This window comes from Chiloscyllium plagiosum, chromosome 23, assembly GCF_004010195.1.
Source record: "Chiloscyllium plagiosum isolate BGI_BamShark_2017 chromosome 23, ASM401019v2, whole genome shotgun sequence".
Taxonomy (NCBI): Eukaryota; Metazoa; Chordata; class Chondrichthyes; order Orectolobiformes; family Hemiscylliidae; genus Chiloscyllium; species Chiloscyllium plagiosum.
The window spans coordinates 43,237,727-43,249,263 of record NC_057732.1 but is presented as its reverse complement, the minus strand read 5'-3'; positions in this window follow the sequence as shown (position 1 = coordinate 43,249,263).

Genomic DNA, 11,537 nt, shown 5'->3' with positions numbered 1-11,537 from the left:
AGTGCTTGACCTGGCCCATTTATTAATTCCTTTTTAGTCTTCAAAATAGCTGTTATGTAGTGTTTATACAACATATGCCACGATCACACACCGGGGCGGAGAGCTTATAGCCCCAACTACATTCCAAAGCTGCCAAAGTACAGAAACCCTAATTAAACCATGATGGACTAGCAAAGTCTGTTTCGTCAGTGAATAATTCATGAGGAGTACGACAGCTTTGGAATGGAGCTGTGGGGTTAATCGGACGGTTGGCAAAATTCCCTTGCTAAGTTTAGCCATTCATTGCCAGCATGGGGAGGGATGGATGGTGGGCATCTGTTGGCGATGTTGAGACTGCCAATCCCTCAAACGTGCAGCTGCACCATGTGTGTTAGGACCAGTCTGAGATCTCTCATGTTATCCACTGCAACTATATATAGTCGGTATTTTATGGGATAATCTTTCATTATGGGATTTAGGGTGCGCTGTTACTACGACAACAACTGGATAATGACCATTGAGGCAATATTCATTTATCTTGCAGATGCATTATTCATGATAATAGATTGAGTCTCGCTCAGTCATGTCTTTTATTTTAGTTTGTCTAATCATTCTGTATGCTTACTCAAAAAAACTATTTTTAATCAACCTCTTCAAGCATGTTATGACACACCTCAGGAGCAGATGGGTCTTGAACCCACACCTCTGACTCTCTTAACTGCTCTATTCATTCTCTGTTTAGCATTACTGTAGGTAGCCTGCTGACTGTGCAAGTGACCAAGATTTCATAGAATCATACAGTACAGAAGGATGTAATTCAGGGTAACTTGTCAATGTGCCTGTAACAGACAGCTTTCCAATTACCATCCACTCCTTCCCCACCCATTCCCCCATCTCTTTTAAACCTGCTCTAAGCTCCCGATTTTATAAATTTCCTTATTTCAAGCATATGCCGTTGAACTTCACAAAATTATGAAGAAGATGGGCAGCTTTCATGCAGAACGTAAAGTGGCAATTTTATTTGATAAAAGATTAGTGTCCACAATAGTAGAGTGGTCTGCTTCAGTGATTTCTGTACAAACGCACATTTGTGCCAATTTCTGGGAAGTCCAGTAAAAATGCAAATGAGCTTTCCAGATGCAGAGGACTGCTCCATTGCAATTTAGGTGACTCAGAGCAACGAGAACTGATACATCTTGCAGCCGTGTGGAGATGGTAAGACAGAGAAAGATATTCAAAGGCTATTCATAACTGGAATGTCAAACAACTCCCATTGTGTGACAGTTGTTTAAACCCTCCAACCTACTCATGTGGATAATGGAAGCACACACATACTATGGTCAAATGCAGAAGGTAGATTAACTGTGATCCTAAGAACCCCAGGGTTAGTCGGACAGTCAGTCTGGTGTAGAGGCAGAAGAAATTCTCAGCCCAGAAGGATGCACCAAAGACACAGAAGTAATGTTATTATTTTATCTGTCAATTATAAGTTTGCTACTGGAGGTAAGCCATAACATGTACTGACAAAGACAGGAAGCTGCAGTCACATGGATGTAGCCACTGTGATTTCATCAGCACATCTTTCCTCCCACTATCCTCTGTTGGAAAGCAAAGATATAAATGTTAGGCTGCTAAGTGCATTCTGCATCATTAGCAATCGCGTGTGTGTGTGTAAGAGAGAGAGTGTGTGCACACGTGTTTGTATGTGGGTGTGTATCTGGATGCGTGTGTATGTATGTGTGTGTGGGTGTGTGTGAGTGTATGTGTGTGGTGTGTGTATGTGCACATGTGTCTGGGAGTGTGTGTATGTATATGTACATGTGTGCATGCGTGTGTGTGTCTGCCTGTCTGTGTGTATGTTGTACATGTGTGTATGAACATCTGCTTATGTGTGTGTCTGTTGGTATGTGTGTCTGTGTGTATGTGTTGTGTGAATTCTAACAAAAATAAGCAATATCCTTTCTTTTAATTTCAATCTGTAAGGAAACCTGGTTTTTGTCAGGTCTTGAACCCCAGAAGGGGTTAAAAAATACATCTCTAAAACAAATCTTTTTCTGTTTGGTTGAGAGGTAGAAAATGGAGAACCATCTCTGCTCTGTCTGTAACAATATCTAAGACCTCTGAAAGGTGCAACTGAATGTGTTTTCACCCGTTATTCAGGAAGTACATTCCAAATGAGGACAACTTGCTACATATTAGGAAAAATCTCACCTCTGGTTTTAAACATTAGTATAGAGGTATGATGGTGCAGTGGCTAGCACTGCTGCCTCACAGCACCAGGGATCTGTGTTCAATTCTGGCCTCTTGTCACTGTCTATGTGGAATTTGCATGTTCCCTCCCGGTGTCTGTATGGGTTTCCTCTGAGTGCTCTGGTTTCTTTCCACCATCCAAAAATGTGCAGGTTATGATGACTGACCATCTTAAATTGCCTGTAGTGTCGAGGCCAGGTGGGTTAGCCGTGAGTAATAACAGGATAGGGGGGATCTGGGTACAAGGCTCTTTGGACAGTTGGTGTGGATTCAATGGGCTGAAAGGCCTGTTTCCACACTGTAAGGGTTCTATGGTATTATATAACAATATATCCAACATACGTGCCAGTGGAAACAAATTCAATTCCTTATTGAATCCAACAAACATGCAACATATAAAGAGCCTCATAATTTTGGTGCAGGTTATTACAACAATGGTAGTTGCAGGTTCTGGGATTTTGATGTTTCAGTAAGAACAAAGAAGATGGTAAAAGAGGGGGAGGTGTGGCGTTGTTAGTCAGGGAAAGTATTACGGTGACAGAAAGTACATTTGAGGACTCGTCTACTGAGGTAGTATGGGCTGAGGTTAGAAACAGGAAAGGAGAGGTCACCCTGTTGGGAGTTTTCTAGAGGCCTCTAAATAGTTCCAGAGATGTAGAGGAAAGGATAGCAAAGATGATTCTCGATAGGAGCGAGAGTGTCAGGGTAGTTGTTATGGGGGACTTTAATTTTCCAAATATTGACCATGAATACTATAGTTAGAGTACTTTAGATGGGTCAGTTTTTGTCCAATGTGCGCAGGAGGGTTTCCTGACAGGCCAACAAAGGACGAGGCCATATTAGATTTGGTACTGGACAATGAACCAGGCCAGGTGGTAGATTTGGAAGTAGGTGAGCACTTTGGTGATAGTGACCACAATTCGGTTATGTTTACTTTAGTGATGGAAAGGGTTACGTAAATACTGCAGGGCATGTCATAGCCTGGGGAAAGGCAATTATGATACGACTTGGCAAGATTTAAGATGCATAGGATGGGAAAGGAAACTGCAGGGGATGGGCACAATTGAAATGAGGAGCTTATTCAAGGAACAGCTACTGCGTGTCCTTGATAAGTATGTACCTGTCAGGCAGGGAGGAAGTGGTCGAGTGAGGAAGCTCTTGTCAAGAGGATGAAAAAAGCTTATGTTTGGATGAGGCGTAAAGGCTCAGTTTGGGTGTTTGAGAGTTATATGTTAGCCAGGAAAGACCTAAAGAGGGAGCTAAGAAGAGCCAGGAGGAGACATGAGAAGTTGTTAACAGGTAGGCTCAAGGAAAAGCCTAAAGCCTTCTAAATGTATATCCGGAATAAAAGAATGACTAGATTAAGATTAGGGCCAATCAAGGATCATAGTAGGAAGTTATGCGTGGTGTCCGATGAGATAGGGGAAGTGTTAAATGAATATTTTTCATCAGTATTCACACAGGAAAAAGACAATGTTGTCAAGTAGAATACTGAGATACAGGCTACTAGAATAGATGGGATTGAGGTTCACAGGGGAAGGTGTCAGCAATTCTGGAAACTGTGAAAATAGATAAGTTCCTTGGGCCAGATGGAATTTATCCAATAATTCTCTGGAGGATAGCAAATGTTGTCCCCTTGTTCAAGAACGGGAGTAGAGAAACCCTGTTAATTATAGACCAGTGAGCCTTACTTCAGTTGTAGGTCAAGTATTAGAAAAATGTTATAAGAAGTAGAATTTATAATCATCTAGAGAGGAATTAGTGGATTAGGTATAGTCAACACAGTGTTATGAAGAGTAGATTGTGCCTCACAAACCTTATTGAGTTCTTTGAGAAGGTGACCAAAAGGTGGATAAAGGGAAAGTGGTTGACGTGTATATGGATTTCAGTAAAGTGTTTGATAAGGTTCCCCACCATAGACTATTGCACAAAATACAGAGGCATGGGATTGAGGGTGATTTAGCAGTTTGGATCAGAAATTGGCTAGTTGATAGAAGACAGTTGGTGGTGGTTGATGAGAAATGTTCATCCTGGAGTTCAGTTACCAGTGGTGTACCACAAGGATCTATTTTGGGTCCACTGCTGTTTGTCATTTTTATAAATGACCTGGATGAGGGCGTAGAAGGATGGGTTAGTAAATTTGCGGATGATACTGAGGTCGGTGGAGTTGTGGATAATACAAGAAGAATGTCGCAGGTTATAGAGGAACACAGATAAGCTGCAGAACTGGGCTGAGAGGTGGCAAATGGAGTTTAATGCGGAAAAGTGAGAAGTGATTCACTTTGGAAGGAGCAACAAGAATGAAGAGTACTGGGCTAATCGTAAGGTTCTTGGTAGCGTGGATGAGCAGAGTATATAATGTCCATGTATATAAATCCTTGAAGGTTCGCCACCCAGGTTGATAGGGTTGTTAAGAAGGCATACGGGGTCTTAGCATTTATTGCCAGAGGGACTGAGTTTTGAAACCATGAGGTCATTCTGCAGCTGTACAAAACTCTGGTATAGCCGCAGTATTGTGTACAGTTCTGGTCACCACATTATAGTAAGGATGTGGAAGCTTTGGAAAGGATTCAGAGGAAACTGACTAGGATGTTGCCTGGTATGGAGGGAAGGTCTTACGAGGAAAGGCTGAGGGACTTGATGCTGTTTTTGTTAGAGAGAAGAAGTTTGAGAGGTGACTTAATTGAGACATGTAAGATAATCAGAGGATTAGGTAGGGTGGACAGTGAGAGCCTTTTTCTTTGGATGATGATGGCTAGCATGAGGAGACATAGCTCTAAATTGAGGAGTGATAGATATAGGACAGATGTCAAAAGTAGTTTCTTTACTCAGAGAGTAGTCAGGGTGTTGAACAGTAGTAGACTTGCCAACTTTAAGGGCATGTAAATGATTATTGGATAAGCATATGGATGATAATGGAATAATGTAGGCTAGATGGGCTTCAGATTGGTTCCACAGGTCAGCACAACATTGAGGACCGAAGGGCCTGTACTGCGCTGTATTGTTCTATGTTCTATGTTTTCCTTCATTGCATAAAAGGCAAACATGTAGATTGGGGCTAGTTCTCTTAGGAGGCTCACATAGAGGAACTCTGGGTTAGAACTACTGTAAAATATCTATCAGAATAAATACGGGAATAATTTTTCTGTCTTTTTCATTGCAGACCCAAGATGCCTATCCAACAACTCACCCATTCTGATCAGATTCAATTACTCAGATCTCCTTTACTTGATTTTAGCTGAGGAAAGAGGGAGCAGTGCTCCAGTGCATGGGAATATGATGAGCAAATTCACAGCCGTTAGTGCACGAGTTTGGATATTTCTAAGCCCTGACCCAGTCCGCTTGTTAAGGTCCTCGCATGTGCTATCTTCTAAGACATGACCAGTTCAGAGGTGCTGAGGATGTAGTCAGAAGGGTTGAAGCCTTGGGATGAGACCCTGACCACTGTCACCATACTGGGGATAGTGTTCAATGTAAAGAATCCCCCGTATACAGGATAATGGGGCTGGGGTGGGGGGGATCAGCACCTATGGCCCACTGATGGCTGTGATGCCACTGAGAGAGGGGAAGGGGTTCATCTATCAGTCTTACTGTCCCCTCTCCCAGGCCAGTTGTTGGCTAGGTACTTGCTGGGCTTGACCCTGAGTGAGGGGGCGGTGGGATAGCCTCAATCAACTGACACAGGAACAGCAAAACAAAGGTTACACCCGAAATGTCAACTTCTCCACCTCCTGATGTTGCCTGGTTTGCTGTGTGCTCACAGCCTTCTGCTTGTATACGTTGGGATTCCAGTATCTGCAGGTTTTTGTCTCTCCATTCAGACCCTCGAACCATGAGTGGAACAAATAGAGACTTGATGATGCAGATGGGTTATCCTCTGCTGTTGGCTGTGTAGCCTCTGACCTTCCTTCATGAAGGTGGAAATGTTCCGTGTCTTTCTCAGGAATTCCTCCAGGTCCTGCTGTTGAAGCCTTCCCCTGCCTGAGGATCCAGGAAGAACACATGAACATGGGTAGGCCATTCAGCCTCTCGGTACCATTACAGTTCATGTGGTTCTCAAAGATCTACCTAGCTCAGTCCTGTGAGAAATGTCTTGTGGAGCCTGTGGAATTCACTGTCACAGAAAATGGATGAAGCCAAAACATTAATTGTTTTACAGGAATGGTCGGGAACCTGGTCAGATGTTATAGAGCAAGCAAGTCTTGAACCTGGTGTTTCAGTCCAACTAAGGTACAAAAGCCTCTGAATGCCACGTTTATATTGGGTTTAATAGCATGATAGAAATGATCGAACATCATTTAGTGCCATGTGTACTCCATTGTAGTATAGTGAAAAACTTAGATAATGTCTGCCTTCTTATAGCCACATGTTGGGAATAAGTACCCAGATACAAATCCTGGATTACAAAAGAGAATGATACATCATTGCATTACTTTACAGAGTTTAAGAAGAAGTTAGGAACAAGACATCGTTAAAGGATTCAGATTACAGTCAGGTAAAAAATATCAAGTAAACATTACATTACAGCAGCTCAGCACGATTCCGCCCGCACCAGACCCCCGATCAACAGCCGGTCAGGCTCAGCTCCAAACCCCAGATCACACCGTAACGGCACTCGGCTGTTACAAGGGAAGAGCCAGGATTGCCTCTCCCACACCATCCGCCCAAGACTCTGTGTGCACTCCGCTCTGAGACAACATTGATCCAGGATTCGCTGCCTGTACTGCTCTGGGAATCACTGCCCACACACTGCTCCAGGACTCATTCGCCCCACACTGCTCTGGGACTCACTGCCCACACACTGCAATGGGACTCACTGCCCACACACTGCAATGGGACTAACTGCCTACACACTGCTCTGAGACTAACTGCCCACACACTGCTCTGAGACTCACTGCCCCCACACTGCTCTGGGACTAACTGCCCACACCCTGCTCTAGGACTCACTGCCCACACACTGCTCTGGGAATCACTGCCCCCATACTGCTCGGGGACTAACTGCCCACACACTGCTCTGGGACTAACAGCCCACACCCTGCACTGGGACTCTCTGCCAACACACTGCTCTGGGACTCACTGCCCACACACTGCACCGGGACTAATTGCCCACACACTGCTCGGGAACTAACTGCCCACACACTGCTCTGCGACACACTGCCCACACACTGCTCTGGGAATCACTGCCCACACACTGCTACGGGACTCACTGCCCACACACTGCTCTAGGAATCACTGCCCACACACTGCTCTGGGACTCACTACCCACACATTTCTCCGGGACTCACTGCCCACACACTGCACCGGGAATCACTGAACAAACACTGCTCTGGGACTTACTGGCAACATCCTGCTCTGGGACTGACTGCCCACACACTGGACCAGGACGGACAGCCCAAACACTGCTCTGGGAATCACTGCCCACACACTGCTCTGGGACTAACTGCCCACACACTACTCTGGACTAACTGCCCACACACTGCACTGGGACTAACTGCACACACACTGCACTGGGACTCACTGCCCACACTCTGCTCTGGGACTAACAGCGCTCACACTGCACTGGGACTCACGGCCCTCACACTGCTCTGGGACTAACTGCCCACATACTGCACCAGAACTAACTGCCCACACACTGCACTGGGACTCACAGCCCACACACTGCTCTGGGACTCAATGCCAACACACTGCTCTGTGACAAACTGCCCACACACTGCTCTGAGACTCACTGCCTCCACACTGCTCTGGGACTAACTGCCCACATACTGCTATGGGACTAACTGCCCACACACTGCTCTGGGATTAACTGCCCACACACTGCTCTGGGACTAACTGCCCACACATAGCACCGGGACTAACTGCACACAAACTGCACTGGGACTCACTGCCCACACACTGCACCACGACTAATTGCCCACATACTGCTCTGGGACTCATTGCCCACACACTGCTCTGCGACACACTGCTCTGGGACTCACTGCCCACCCACTGCACCGGGACTAATTGCCCACACACTGCACTAGAAATCACTACCCACACAGTGCTCTGGATTTACTGCCCACAAATTGCACCAGGACTAACTGCCCACACACTGCTCTGGGACTCACTGCCCTCACACTGCTCCGGGACTCACTGTCCACACACTGCACTGCGACACACTGCCCACACACTGCTCTGGGAGTCACTGCCCACACACTGCTGTGGGACTCACTGCCCACACAATGCACCGGGACTAACTGCCCACACACTGCTCTGGGACTCACTGCCCACACACTGCTCTGGGTATCACTGCCCACACACTGCTCTGGGAGTCACTGCCCACACACGTCTGTGGGACTCACTGCCCACACAATGCACTGGGACTCACTGCACACACACTGCTCTAGGATTCACTGCCCCACACACTGCTCTGGGACTCACTGCCCACACACTGCTCTGGGACTCACTGCCCACACACTGCTCTGGGAATCACTGCCCACACACTGCTCTGGGAGTCACTGCCCACACACTGCTCTGGGACTCACTGCCCACACACTGTACTGGGACTCACTGCACACACACTGCTCTAGGATTCACTGCCCACACACTGCTCTGGGACTCACAGCCCACACACTGCACAGGGACTAACTGCCCACACACTGCTCTGGGACTCACAGCCCACACACTGCACCAGGACTAACTGCCCACACACTGCTCTGAGACTCACAGCCCAAACACTGCTCTGGGACTCACTGCCCACACACTGCTCTGGGACTCACTGCCCACTCACTGCACTGGGACTCACTGCCCCCACACTGCTCTGAGACTCACAGCCCAAACACTGCTCTGGGACTCACTGCCCACACACTGCTCTGGGACTCACTGCCCACTCACTGCACTGGGACTCACTGCCCACACACTGCTCTGGGACTCACTGCCCACTCACTGCACTGGGACTCACTGCCCCCACACTGCTCTGAGACTCACAGCCCAAACACTGCTCTGGGACTCACTGCCCACACATTGCTCTGGGACTCACTACCCACTCACTGCACTGGGACTCATAGCCCAAACACTGCTCTGGGACTAACTGCCCAAACTCTGCTCTGGGACTAACTGCCCACATACTGCACCAGAACTAACTGCCCACACACTGCACTGGGAATCACAGCCCACACACTGCTCTGGAACTAACTGCCCAAGCACTGCTCTGGGACTTACTGCACACACACTGCTCCGGGACTCACTGCCCACACACTGCACCAGGAATCACTCATCCCACACTGCTCCGGGACAGACTGCCACAAACTGCACCAGGACTGACCACACACTGCTCTGGGACTAACAACCCACACACTGCTCTGGCACTAACTGCCCACACACTGCTCTGGGACTCATTGCCCACACACTGTACCGGGAAACACTGCCCACACACTGCTCTGGGACTCACTACCCACACACTGCTCTGGGACTCATTGCCCTCACATTGCTCTGGGACTCACTGCCCACACAATGCACCAGGATTAACTGGCCACACACTGCTCTGGGACTAACTGCCCACACACTGCCCTGGGATTAACTACTCACACACTGCACTGGGACTTACTGCCGGTGCCCTGCTCTGGGACTAACTGCCCACACACTGCACTGGGTCTCACTGCCCACACACTGCTCTGGGACTCACTGCCCACACACTTCCCTGGGACTAACTGCACTGGGGCTCACTGCGCACACACAGCACTGGGAATAACTGCCCACACACTGCTCTGAGACTCACTGCCCACACACTGCTCTGGGACTTACTGCCCACACACTGCACCGGGAATAACTGCCCACACACTGCTCTGGGACTAGCTGCACACACACTGCACCAGAACTAAGTGCCCACACACTGCTGTGGGAATCACTGCCCACACACTGCTCTGGGACTCACTGCCCACACACTGCTCTGGGAATCACTGCCCACACACTGTTCTGGGACTGACTGCCCACACACTGCTCTGGGACTGACTGCCCACACACTGCTCTGGGGCTGACTGCCCACACACTGCTCTGGGGCTGACTGCCCACACACTGCTCTGGGAATCACTGCCCACACACTGCTCTGGGACTAACTGCCCACACACTGCACTGGGACTCACTGCACACACACTGCTCTAGGATTCACTGACCAAATATGGTCTGGGACTCACTGCCCACACACTGCTCTAGGACTCACTGCCCACACACTGCTCTGGGACTGACTGCCCACACACTGCTCTGGGACTGACTGCCCACACACTGCTCTGGGAATCACAGCCCACACACTGCACCGGGAATCACTGCTCAAACACTGCTCTGGGACAGACTGCCCACAAACTGCACCAGGACTGACCACACATTGCTCTGGGACTCACTGCCCACACACTGTTCTGGAATTAACTGCCCACACCCTGCTCTGGGACTGACTGCCCACACACTGCTCTGGGACTCACTGCCCACACACTGTTCTGGGATTAACTGCCCCCACCCTGCTCTGGGACTAACTGCCCACACACTGCACCGGGACAAACTATCCACACACTGCTTTGGGACTCACTGCCCACACACTGCTCTGGGACTCACTGCCCACACAATGCACCAGGACTAACTGCCCACACACATTGCTCTGGGACTAACTGTCCACACACTGCCCTGGGACTAACTACTCACACACTGCACTGGGACTCACTGCCGGCGCCCTGCTCTGGGACTAACTGCTCTGGGGCTCACTGCCCACACACAGCACTGGGAATAACTGCCCACACACTGCTCTGAGACTCACTGCCCACACACTGCTCTGGGACTTACTGCCCACACACTGCACTGGGACTAACTGCCCACTCACTGCTTTGAGACTCACAGCCCACACACTGCTGTGGGACTCACTGCCTACACACTGCAGCAGGACTAACTGCCCGCCTGCTGCTCTGGGACTAACTGCCCACACCCTGCTCTGGGACTGACTGCCCACACACTGCTCTGGGATTCACTGCCCACACACTGCTCTGGGACTCACAGCCCACACACTGCACCGGGAATCACTGCCCACACACTGCTCTGGGACAGACTGCCCACAAACTGCACCAGGACTGACCACACACTGCTCTGGGACTCACTGCCCACACACTGTTCTGGGATTAACTGCCCACACCCTGCTCTGGGACTAACTGCCCACACACTGCACCGGGACTGACTATCCACACACTGCTCTGGGACTCACTGCCCACACACTGTTCTGGGACTAACTGCCCACACACTGCTCTTGGACTCACTGCCCACACACTGCTCTGGGACTCACAGCCCACACACTG